Source organism: Scyliorhinus torazame, chromosome 3 (genome assembly GCF_047496885.1).
Source record: "Scyliorhinus torazame isolate Kashiwa2021f chromosome 3, sScyTor2.1, whole genome shotgun sequence".
Taxonomy (NCBI): Eukaryota; Metazoa; Chordata; class Chondrichthyes; order Carcharhiniformes; family Scyliorhinidae; genus Scyliorhinus; species Scyliorhinus torazame.
The window spans coordinates 149,462,690-149,474,979 of NC_092709.1; positions in this window are offsets into that span (position 1 = coordinate 149,462,690).

The window sequence follows — 12,290 nt, forward strand, 5'->3', positions numbered from 1 at the left end:
TGGATGGATGCTGAAACTCCCTCCTGTAATCCCTGGCTCTGCACCTGCATCTCCAACATTGATGGGACTGCACTTTCCAGAAGCGCAAGGCTTGTCTGGACAGTAGCTTGTCCTTGGTGACGAGATGTCAGTGTCATCCCCAGACTGCGTGTTGCGGGTGCAGCTGGCGGCCAGGGACACTGGACGGACCCGCCCTGTCGGGAGGTGACCTTGCAAGACACTAGACATGACAAATGGTGAGACCGCAGGCAGGCGTGGTGGGGGTGGGGGGGGTGCGGAGGAGTTGGGCAGGATAAAAAGAGGTGATTCGTGCCATATGGCCAGCGCAATGCATTGGGAGCTCAGTTGGTTGTCCCCTGCCGACCTTCACCTCCGTGACTGCCCACTCTCCCACCCTGCCAACCAAATCCATCACCCTCTGCTCTGCGGCGGTGAGGGGCCGCAGGTCTGACGGACCCTCTGGTTTCCTCCTGCTCCCGGCAGTTGTGGGCCACCTTCTCCTGGGTGGGCGAGGGGGGAACAGATAACGCACAGCGTGAGACTTATCAAATGTGGGCAGAACAGAGGGCCTTCAGGTAGTGGCCTATGTGTGCAGGACACCCAGCCATGGCAGGTGGTATGGGTGTTGGCATGTGGTGCAGGGTGGGGTGCAAGTGTACTGCTGGCAGATGGGGTTCACTTCCCCTCTAGGAGGCGGGTGGCGCCAGGTGCGAGGTGGTGACTCACGCTGGCTGGCCTAGAGGGTTGCCCATCCTCAACCAGCGCTGCCTACCGGTCAGCCTGGTGGGGTCACATGGGGCTGCATGGGGGCGGGGGGGTTGAGGAGTGCTGGGTTGGATTGTGTGGGACGGGGCATGGAACTGGTAACTCACCCAGGCCACCCTGAGCAGGTCATGCAGCTTTGTCGGTGTTGCTGTCCGGTCCTCAAGAAGATCTGAGAGAACAATTGAGGTGGATGACTTAATATATGTAAATAAATTTGGTGCTGGTCCAAATTGAATCCCGAGAATGGTCGTGGACAGAATTGGTCAAGTGTCGTATGAGATAAATTGTCAAAGGAAAAGTGTGAAGAAACACCTGAACCATTTAAGGAGAGAATCGTGCACCAAGCCAGTGGGGCAGCCTGCCCCGATAAGCCTGCCTGTAACATGGCTATGAATGTGAGTAATGCTGCAGCAAAGGAGCCCGAGGTAGGGCCCAGTAATGTTCCAAGGAGGACTGGGGAAATTATCTGCACAGGCGCACCTTCACAAGTCGAGAGTCAACCCTTTGAAGTTCAAACCAAAGTTACCTCTACTGTGGGCGCAGACGCTGGTGAATTACGACGCTCCCAAAGAATCACAAAGTCTTCGGAACCACTTACATTATAAGTAATGAGATGAGTACACTGAGATCGATTTGTTGTTAATATTTTAAATAGTTCTATAGTTGTTGCAATGTGCAACGTGTATTTAAGACCTAAAGGGGGAGGGATGTGGCAGGGTATCCCTTTAAGAGGTGAGTTCTTGGAGGGTCATGTGACCCGCTTGGCCAATCGGGCCAGGTTGTACGAATCCTGGGGCTGAGCGCAAATTCTATTCCCAGATAGGAATTTGGAGTCGTGGAATATGGTCACCCCTTTTTCTCACTCACTGTACATAGTTTTACATGTAAATAGACCGTTAATTCGTTAGTCAACTTGGTTGCAAGTTCTTCAATGTACTACACCAGTAATTATGCATACCAAACCATCCAGTTCTCAGCCTTGAAGTCAAATTACTGGAAAGTCTATACGCAACCTGTTGGCTAAAATCCTTCTCAGACCTTTCCAATTGTCAACTAATATTGCCTGAGACTGAAGGCAACATCTTTTGCAAACCCTCCCAACATAAAACATTCTGGTGCTGGAATTGCAAAATTGAGTTGCTGCCTTAAAAAATAAGTTGACAATTAAGCAGCAATTCATCTTCCCCGTTAAAAAAAATCAATCTCAAAAAATAAATCTCACATTTCATCAGTCATCAATCATGATTAGTTTATGGTAAAGCAGACCACTCTTACTGACTGCTCAAAAAATAGCTTTATTGGCAAAACTGACCATTGAATTGACTTTTCAGAACATGGGCAGCATAGTAGCAGCATAGAAGCAACAGTATGTTGCTTCATAGCTCCAGGGTCCCTGGTTTGATTCCCAGCTTGGGTCATTGTCTGTGCGGAGTCTGCACGTTCTCCCCATGTCTGCATGGGTTTCCACCAGGTGCTCCGGTTTCCTCCCACAGTCCAAAGTTGTGCAGGTTAGGTGGTTTGGCTGTGCTAAATTGCCCTTAGTGTCCAAAAGGGTTAGGTGGGGTTACTGGGTTATGGGGATAGGGTGGAAATGTGGGCTTAAGTAGCGATCTCTTTCCAAGGGCTGGTGCAGACTCGATGGGCCTAATGGCCTCCTTCTGCACTGTAGATTCTATGATTCTATGCCTCTGAGAACAGAGGTATTTCAACAGGACATGATTCTAACTTCAAAAGTCTTGTTACAATAGATTTGGCGTCATGAAAATGCGAATTGAGGCATTTAACACTTTCCTGGAATGACAAATTGGCCACTAAGTAGACATAAGAAGCATCGTCCACAATCAAGATAATTTCCCCTGCAGGTACACTGTCGCACACATGAATTACTTCCTTTTCTTGACAAGTAGTCTGGCTGTGCACTTGGCCAAGGGGGCAAAATGTACCTGCAAAATATTTATCCTAACCGATAGAATAGAAGAAAATGCAAATGAGAAAGCATGGATTGAAAATGTGCTACAAACCCCACGAAGCCCGTTTTTTCATTGACCATGCACAATTTTCCTCATCATAGATAATGTTCAATTCATGCATTCTCCTGACGGAATGTTCTGCAAAACAATCTCCTCAGATGCCAGGTGAGAACTTGACTACACATCAGCTAACGTTTCTTTCTGAAAGATAGATAAATGTTTCCCATTTTGGACTCTCTCGCAAATTTAGTATTCAGTGGGCGGGATTCTCCGGTCTCCGACGCTGAAATCGCATTCGGCGATTGGCCAGAGAATCCCCGTTTGCGCCAATATCGGCAGTGTCACTTTTGCGATGCTCCGCCCCCTCGAAAATGGCGTTCTCGAAGATACGCTGCCCACTGTTGGGTCGGCCTCAGGACATCACCTGAGGCCCTCCCCCGATGCTCTGCTCCCGATGGGCCGAGTTCCCGACGGCGTGGAACACTTATCCAATTTATTTTTGTGAATCCGCTGTGGCGGCTGCGGACTGAGGCCAGAGCCGCTACAATCGAGTGGGAGCCGTTCCGCGGGCAGGCGAGGCTTTGGCGGGGGCTGGGGGCACTGATCCGGGGGGGGGGGGGGGCGAGCCTGGTCAAAGGGGGGCAGTTTTTCACAGGCGAGGTCCACACTCGGCTGGCACCGTGTTGCACGGAACGGCCGCTGCAGGCCGCTGCCGTGTGCATGCGTGGCCACGGACCCGGCAATTCTCCGGCTGCATCCACAGGTAAAGCCAGGGGCTTTACGCTGCGTGCCTGCTAGTCGCCGCCCCCCCCCCCAAGATGGAAGATCAGTGCAGCTTTTGTGCCATTTTTTCGGGCATGAAACCCCACGGTTTCCACGCTGGCGTCAGCACTTAGTCTTCAAATCGGAGAATCAAGCCAAATGAATATTTCTGCTCAATATTAATTGTCCCATGATTGAGAATATTGCTATTTTATTTACGCAACAATTTATTAAATAATGTATAACCAATCGCATGATATTTCTGAATCTTGTTTGACGTATCTAGCAAAATATTACAAAGCTATGATCAAAGTACAAACCAAACATTGAAGGACAAAACTCAGTTGTGCTCACCTTGATCAAAGTTGTTGTTCAAGGTTGTCTTTCATGCTTGATGTCAAACTCACCTGCAATCTCCAATCTGCTGAGATGTGTATTTGTCTTTTTTTTTTGAAGAAAGATATTTGTTCCAGCTCATCACCAGATTTTGCACAAAATCTATAGGTTAGGCTTTCAGAGATGAAAATCAGGGTCAACCAACTGATGCAGTGATCTCCAAAGAAACAGCTGCCGTTTAATCTGATCTAAAGAAGATGGTGATTGAACAAATTCATATTATCTGACCATTTCGATCGGACTGGATTAAAATTGAGAGTCTGTCTTTGAAAGTAATTGGATGAAGTGATATTAAAGATAACAATACAGGAAACCCGAGTCCAGTCGTCTATTTCTGGTTTGTCATGTGAGAGTACCTTTAAGAAATGGGTGTTTATAAATGGGTGTGCATATAAATATCTGTAGTGAGAGTACCTTTAAGAAATGGGTGTTTACTACTGCAGTGATCTGTCTGTCAGCTTTTTACTTTCGTTTTTGAGCAGGCTGCAGGGTGTGTTTTAGTTTTGTTTTCAGTGTTGGAGCTGATGCCAGACCAAGCAGGTGTACTGCCGTTCTCACTGCCATCAAAAGACTATCCCTTGATCATTTGGTGAATTCAGAATTATAAATGTTTTCAGTCGTGAATGTAAACCTAACGTGCTTCTGTTGGAAGGTGTTTCTTCTGTCTTATGGATATTGTTTGGGAAGGTTAAAGGATTACTTAATGTTGTATTCTTTGGGGGTTGTATTTGAATTGATGGTTGCTAAGATGCTCACTGTATGTTTTAAAAAGGTTAACTTGAGTTCATAGAATAAACATTGTTTTGCTTTTAAAAAATACTTTTCCATTTCTGCTGTACCACACTTGTAGAGTGGGCCGTGTGCTCCCAATACCACAATCTATTAAAAGTTGTCGGTCAGAGGAACTCCATGATACACTTTGGGGTTCTCTAAACCCTGGCCCATAACAGGTTTTAAATTAGGCAGGTCTATGGGGACAGGGAATCAACCCACTCTAAGGAAGTGTATTGATCAGTAAAGTTTTTTAAGATTTTGCCCCGATTTTAACCCTATTTATAACACTTGGGGACTGCAGTAATCCAACAGATGAATAGAGATGAGATGGGACAGGTCTATGAGGTAAGTGCCTTGATTGCATTGCTTCAGGAGGAGCAGGAAATATCCCGGACTCAACAAGCTTACTTACACAATTTGGAATCCCTGAATCAGCGAGTTTCCATGCAGCCTCCTACCGTGGACCATAACCCTATTATACCTGACCCTCGCCCCTAACCCACGCCTTGCTTTTTTTCTATTTTCTCTAACCAGGACAGAGTAAATATGTTCAAGAACAAGTGATTAAGGAAGGAAGAAATAGACACAAAATGAAAGGAAATGGAGACCATCTCAAGGGCAGTAGGTAGAAAAGGATGGCACAGTGAAGCCAGTAAGTCAGCCGGGGCCCTCTGGCACCAGGCCCTCCAGAGGACAACTGCCAAAGGCCACATTATGTGGAAAGAAGTAGGCTGCCTCCACCTCTAACGTGCAACCTGGGGACACACCTCGACCTAGCAGGAAACCACGTAAAATCAAAAAGATGGAGGATCACTGATTGGGCAAGGGTGGGGTGGGGGGATCACCTTCTGTAGCTTGGGGGAATGGAAGTGTCAAATGTTCACAATGAAAACACCTGATAAACGTGAAGCCTCTGTCACATTAATCTTCACAGCTGGCCTGACTGCAGCCCTGCCCCCTGTTGCCCTCTGCTCCCCACGGGCACAGTAATCCAAGATCAAAAGCCCCCAATGCAGACCCCATTTAGAGGATGGGCATGAGCGCCCTGTCAGCAGAAAGAGAGGAGTCAGACTTTAGCATCAACTGAGGAGCACCAGAGCTTCCCTCACAGCGAGTGATCATCACTCTCCTGCCTTGAATATTGGCCCACTGACACAGGCCCATCACCTCCGGGTAATGTTACACAGACCTTGGGAGGGTGGAAGAGGGGAGTCAGGATGGGGGCGAGGGGGATAGGCATGAAGGAAGGAGGGGAATGGGGGCAAGGAAGGGAATGGGGGGCAAGGAGGGGAATGGGGGAAGCATGGGTGGCCAGGTTTTCAGGGTCTGCGCATGGGGTGCCGCCTCCAGCCTACGTTGGGGCTGCTGCCTTCTCCAGCATCTGGCCATCAGGGCTGCCGCCAGAACTGCGAGGACACCCTCTGCAGAACTGACAGCACCCCCCGTTTTGGTATTATAGGCAATTGGAGGAGAGAGACTGACAATCAGTTAGGGCTTCCACCTCAAACCCCTCAAATCCCCCAGGCCTCCCCCACGCTTGCGTGTCCCGCCTCCTCTCAGACAGCCATCCATCGAGCCAGTTGTGCCGGAGAACCTCACTCTGCACACACGCCCCCGGCCACATCTGGAGCACCTGGACCCCAGATCCCTGCCGAGAACATTAGGGTAACTGTGCTCAAGTGCCCTGATCCATGCCCTTACCTATGGTAGCAAGGATATTTTCAGTGGTGAAGCTCAGCTCTTGTGTGTTTGATTGATGGCTGTTGATGCTTCTACTTGTCAGGCAAATAGTTCAGGCTTCAAAGTTTGATTGAAATGCGGTGCGATAATCATCATCTGAGACATGGCTGGAATCATAATGGTCATAATGAATGGCAGAGCGGGCTCGAAGGGCTGAATGGCCTCCTCCTGCTCCGATTTTCTATAGCACATGGACCCACAAAGATCCATTTGAGAATATTTTGTTTATTGAACGGTCAACAGTAATAAAGATTTGAAAATCAACCATATAACATTCCACATATCACACTAACCATTAAACAACAAGGAAACATCACCATCCCATACTGGTATCAATACAAAGCTATATCAGTGTAATTTCACAAAAAAACCCAAACACATATTGTATTACAGTCGCAGGTTCCTCAACAGAAACAGAGGATACACCTGAGAATGTGTTATCATGTCCAGAACATTGTTGTACAAATGATCTCTCCATCAGTGTGTGACTTGTTCCACGTATCAGTGCCATTCTCCGTCCAAGTGCCACAGCTATGCAGGCCCTCCCACACGGCCCAATCTCACTGGAACCAAATCCTGGCATCCACGTATTCCACTGGCGCTCAAGGTGCAGTTGAACATCCTTGACTTCCAGCGTGTTTAACCCACGGCGATGTGCCAGTTACATGCAGCACTCACCACACCAGCAACAAAAGCATCAGCAATCTACAAAAACATTTCTTCAAAGGCATCACCAGATTGCCCTTTTGGAACAATGTCGCGCAGCAGGCCCCGCAGCATCGTTTTGCTTCAAACCAGATTGCCTTCTGGACCCATACATCCCCCTGAGCTCAGTGTTACAGGACCCAGGTACCTGAGAAAAAATTGTCCTTCTTTCCAGCTTCAGAAAAGAAAAGAAAGGAAACAGCAACAGCAGCTTCCAGGCAATTGCCACCAACAGCAGGAACAAGCAGCAAACTGTGGTGAATGTATTGCTGCTACAATTCACCACTTTATTGTATTGTATTATGTTGATGCCCTTGTGGGCGCTGCCTGTGGCTCCACCCCCTCGGGGGTGGTATCTCGATCTGCAGCCTGTAGGCGGCACTCAGTACAGAACAGTCGCAGGCAGGCACAGATCTAGCTTATTAGAACCACTGTTCACTCCTACTAATCGTCTCGTGTGAACTGACGGTCGCATCAATTTATTACCATCACAATGGTCACATTGAGATCCAAAAAGAAGAGGTGTTGGGTGTCTTAAAAAAATATTAAGGTAGATAAGTCCCCAGGGCCTGATGGGATCTACCCCAGAATACTGAAGGAGGCTGGAGAGGAAATTGCTGAGGCCTTGACAGAAATCTTTGGATTCTCGCTGTCTTCAGGGGATGTCCCGGAGGACTGGAGAATAGCCAATGTTGTTCCTCTGTTTAAGAAGGGTAGCAAGGATAATCCCGGGAACTACAGGCCGGTGAGCCTTACTTCAGTGGTAGGGAAATTACTGGAGAGAATTCTTCGAGACAGGATCTATCCCATTTGGAAGCAAATGGACGTATTAGTGAGAGGCAGCACGGTTTTGTGAAGGTGAGGTCGTGTCTCACTAACTTGATAGAGTTTTTCGAGGAGGTCACTAAGATGATTGATGCAGGTAGGGCAGTGGATGTTGTCTATATGAACTTCAGTAAGGCCTTTGACAAGGTCCCTCATGGTAGACTAGTACAAAAGGTGAAGTCACACGGGATCAGGGGTGAGCTGGCAAGGTGGATGCAGAACTGGCTAGGCCATAGAAGGCAGAGAGTAGCAATGGAAGGATGCTTTTCTAATTGGAGGGCTGTGACCAGTGGTGTTCCACAGGGATCAGTGCTGGGACCTTTGCTCTTTGTAGTATATATAAATGATTTGGAGGAAAATGTAACTGGTCTGATTAGTAAGTTTGCAGACGACACAAAGGTTGGTGGAATTGCGGATAGCGATGAGGACTGTCGGAGGATACAGCAGGATTTAGATTGTTTGGAGACTTGGGCGGAGAGATGGCAGATGGAGTTTAATCTGGACAAATGTGAGGTAATGCATTTTGGAAGGTCTAATGCAGGTAGGGAATATACGGTGAATGGTAGAACCCTCAAGAGTATTGAAAGTCAAAGAGATCTAGGAGTACAGGTACACAGGTCATTGAAAGGGGCAACACAGGTGGAGAAGGTAGTCAAGAAGGCATACGGCATGCTTGCCTTCATTGGCCAGGGCATTGAGTATAAGAATTGGCAAGTCATGTTGCAGCTGTACAGAACCTTAGTTAGGCCACACTTGGAGTATAGTGTTCAATTCTGGTCGCCACACTACCAGAAGGATGTGGAGGCTTTAGAGAGGGTGCAGAAGAGATTTACCAGAATGTTGCCTGGTATGGAGGGCATTAGCTATGAGGAGCGGTTGAATAAACTCGGTTTGTTCTCACTGGAACGAAGGAGGTTGAGGGGAGACCTGATAGAGGTATACAAAATTATGAGGGGCATAGACAGAGTGGATAGTCAGAGGCTTTTCCCCAGGGTAGAGGGGTCAATTACTAGGGGGCATAGGTTTAAGGTGAGAGGGGCAAGGTTTAGAGTAGATGTACGAGGCAAGTTTTTTACGCAGAGGGTAGTGGGTGCCTGGAACTCGCTGCCGGAGGAGGTGGTGGAAGCAGGGACGATAGTGACATTTAAGGGACATCTTGACAAATACATGAATAGGATGGGAATAGAGGGATAAGGACCCAGGAAGTGTAGAAGATTGTAGTTTAGTCGGGCAGCATGGTCGGCACGGGCTTGGAGGGCCGAAGGGCCTGTTCCTGTGCTGTACATTTCTTTGTTCTTTGTTCTTGAAGCCACCCTCAAACCTGATCGACTGGAACTCGACCCACAGGCAGCTGAATCAAAAGGAATCTTTTCACACGGGCTCCGCTGCTTTGAGGCCTACCTCGCTGCCTCCCACTCGCCCGCCGTCACCGAGGCACAGAAGCTGAGTCTCCTCTACGCCCGGGTGAGCCACAGAATCTCTGTACTAATCGAAGACGCAACCACGTACGCAGACGCAGTCGTGATCCTGAAAAGACATTACGTGAGGACGGTGAACGAAGTGTTCGCGCGGCATCTCCTCACCACACGTCGTCAAAGCCCCAGGGAATCGCTGGAGGAATATCTACGCAATCTGAGGGTACTTGCTCGAAACTGCAACTACAAGGATGTCACGGCCTCGCAGCACATAGAACTCGCCATCCGGGACAACGATGTTGCTGGATCCGGTCCAACTATGTCAGACAGCACCTGCTTGAAAAGGGCCCCCTTGACCTAGAAGAAACAGTAAAACTATCCACCTCATTAGAGGTAGCCTTCCAGAGCCTAAATGCTTACCCCTCCGACCACGCGATTTCCTCGTGGGCGCCGGAGGCGCAACCACCACCCGACCCAAGGGTGTCCGAGGCCTGTGCCATGCGGCTGCCCGCCCAACCCGGGGGGCCGCCTTGCTATTTCTGCGGTCAGAAGTAGCACCCCAGGCAGCGTTGCCCAGCTCGGAACGCGATGTGCAGCGACTGCGGCAAGAAAGGACATTTTGCCAAAGTCTGTTGGCCCGACCCAAAGTTCCAAAATCGCAGGCCCGATTCACAGACTCACAGGCCCGCAGACCCCACAGCGTGGCTGCGTACCTGCCGGTAACGCCCCCTTCTGATGCGTCATCCGCCTCGTGCTATCCGTGGGGGCTGCCATAGAACATAGAACATTACAGCGCAGTACAGGCCCTTCGGCCCTTGATGTTGCGCCGACCTGTGAAACCACTCTAAAGCCCATCTACACTATTCCCTTATCATCCATATGTCTATCCAATGACAATTTGAATGCCTTAGTGTTGGCGAGTCCACTACTGTTGCAGGCAGGGCATTCCACACCCTTACTACTCTCTGAGTAAAGAACCTACCTCTGACATTTGTCCTATATCTATCTCCCCTCAATTTAAAGCTATGTCCCCTCGTGCTAGACATCACCATCCGAGGAAAAAGGCTCTCACTGTCCACCCTATCCAATCCTCTGATCATCTTGTATGCCTCAATTAAGTCACCTCTTAACCTTCTTCTCTCTAACGAAAACATGCTCCAAATGCGGCCGCACCAGAGTTTTATACAGCTGCAACATGACCTCATGGCTTCGAAACTCAATCCCTCTACCAATAAAAGCTAACACACCGTACGCCTTCTTAACAACCCTCTCAACCTGGGTGACAACTTTCAGGATCTATGTACATGGACACCGAGATCTCTCTGCTCATCCACACTGCCAAGAATCTTACCATTAGCCCAGTACTCTGTCTTCCTGTTATTCCTTCCAAAATGAATCACCTCACATTTTTCTGCATTAAACTCCATTTGCCACCTCTCAGCCCAGTGCTGCAGCTTATCTATGTCCCTCTGTAACTTGTAACATCCTTCCGCACTGTCCACAACTCCACCGACTTTAGTGTCATCTGCAAATTTACTCATCCATCCTTCTACGCTCTTCTCCAGGTCATTTATAAAAATGACAAACAGCAGTGGCCCCAAAAAAGATCCTTGTGGTACACCACTAGTAACTGGACTCCAGTCTGAACATTTCCCAGCAACCACCACCCTTTGTCTTCTTCCAGCTAGCCAATTTCTGATCCAAACTGCTAAATCACCCTGAATACCATGCCTCCGTATTTTCTGCAATAGCCTACCGCGGGGTACTTTATCAAACGCTTTACTGACATCCATATACACCACATCAACTGCTTTACCCTCATCCACCTGTTTGGTCACCTTCTCAAAGAACTCAATAAGGTTTGTCAGGCACGACCTACCCTTCACAAAACGGTGTTGACTATCTCTAATCAAATTATTCCTCTCCAGATAATTATACATCCTATCTCTTATAAACCTTTCCAAGATTTTGCCCACAACAGAAGTAAGGCTCACTGGTCTATAGTTACCGGGGTTGTCTCTACTCCCCTTCTTGAACAAGGGGACAACATTTGTTATCCTCCAGTCTTCTGGCACTATTCCTGTAGACAAAGAGGACTTAAAGATCAAAGCCAAAAGCTCAGCAATCTCCTCCCTAGCTTCCCAGAGAATCCTAGGATAAATCCCATCCGGCACAGGGAACTTACCTATTTTCACACTTTCCAGAATTGCTAACACCTCCTCCTTATGAACCTCAAGCACTTCTAGTCTAGTAGCCTGAATCTCAGTATTCTCCTCGACAACATTGTCTTTTTCCTGTGTGAATACTCACGAAAAATATTCATTTAGCACCTCTCCTATCTCCTCGGACTCCACGCACAACTTCCCACTACTGTCCTTGACTGGCCCTACTCTTACCCTAGTCATTATTTTATTCCTGACATATCTATAGAAAGCTTTAGGGTTATCCTTGATCCTAACTGCCAAATACTGCTCATGTCCCCTCCTGGCTCTTCTTAGCTCTCTCTTTAGGTCCTTCCTAGCTAACTTGTAACTCTCGAGCACCCTAACTGAACCTTCATGTCTCATCTTTACATAAGCTTCCTTCTTCCTCCTGACAAGTTTTTCGACTGCTTTAGTAAACCACGGTTCCCTTGATCAACCACTTCCTCCCTGCCTGACAGGTACATACTTATCAAGGACACGCAGTAGCTGTTCCTTGAACAAGCTCCACATTTCCATTGTGCCCATCCCCTGCAGTTTTCCTCTCCATCCGGTGCATCCTAAGTCTTGCCTCATCGCATCGTAATTGCCTTTCCCCCAGATATATGCCCTGCGGTATATACCTATCCCTTTCCATTACTAAAGTAAACATAATCGAATTGTGGTCACTATCACCAAAGTGCTCACCTACCTCTAAATTTAACACCTGTCCTGGTTCATTACCCAGTACCAAATCC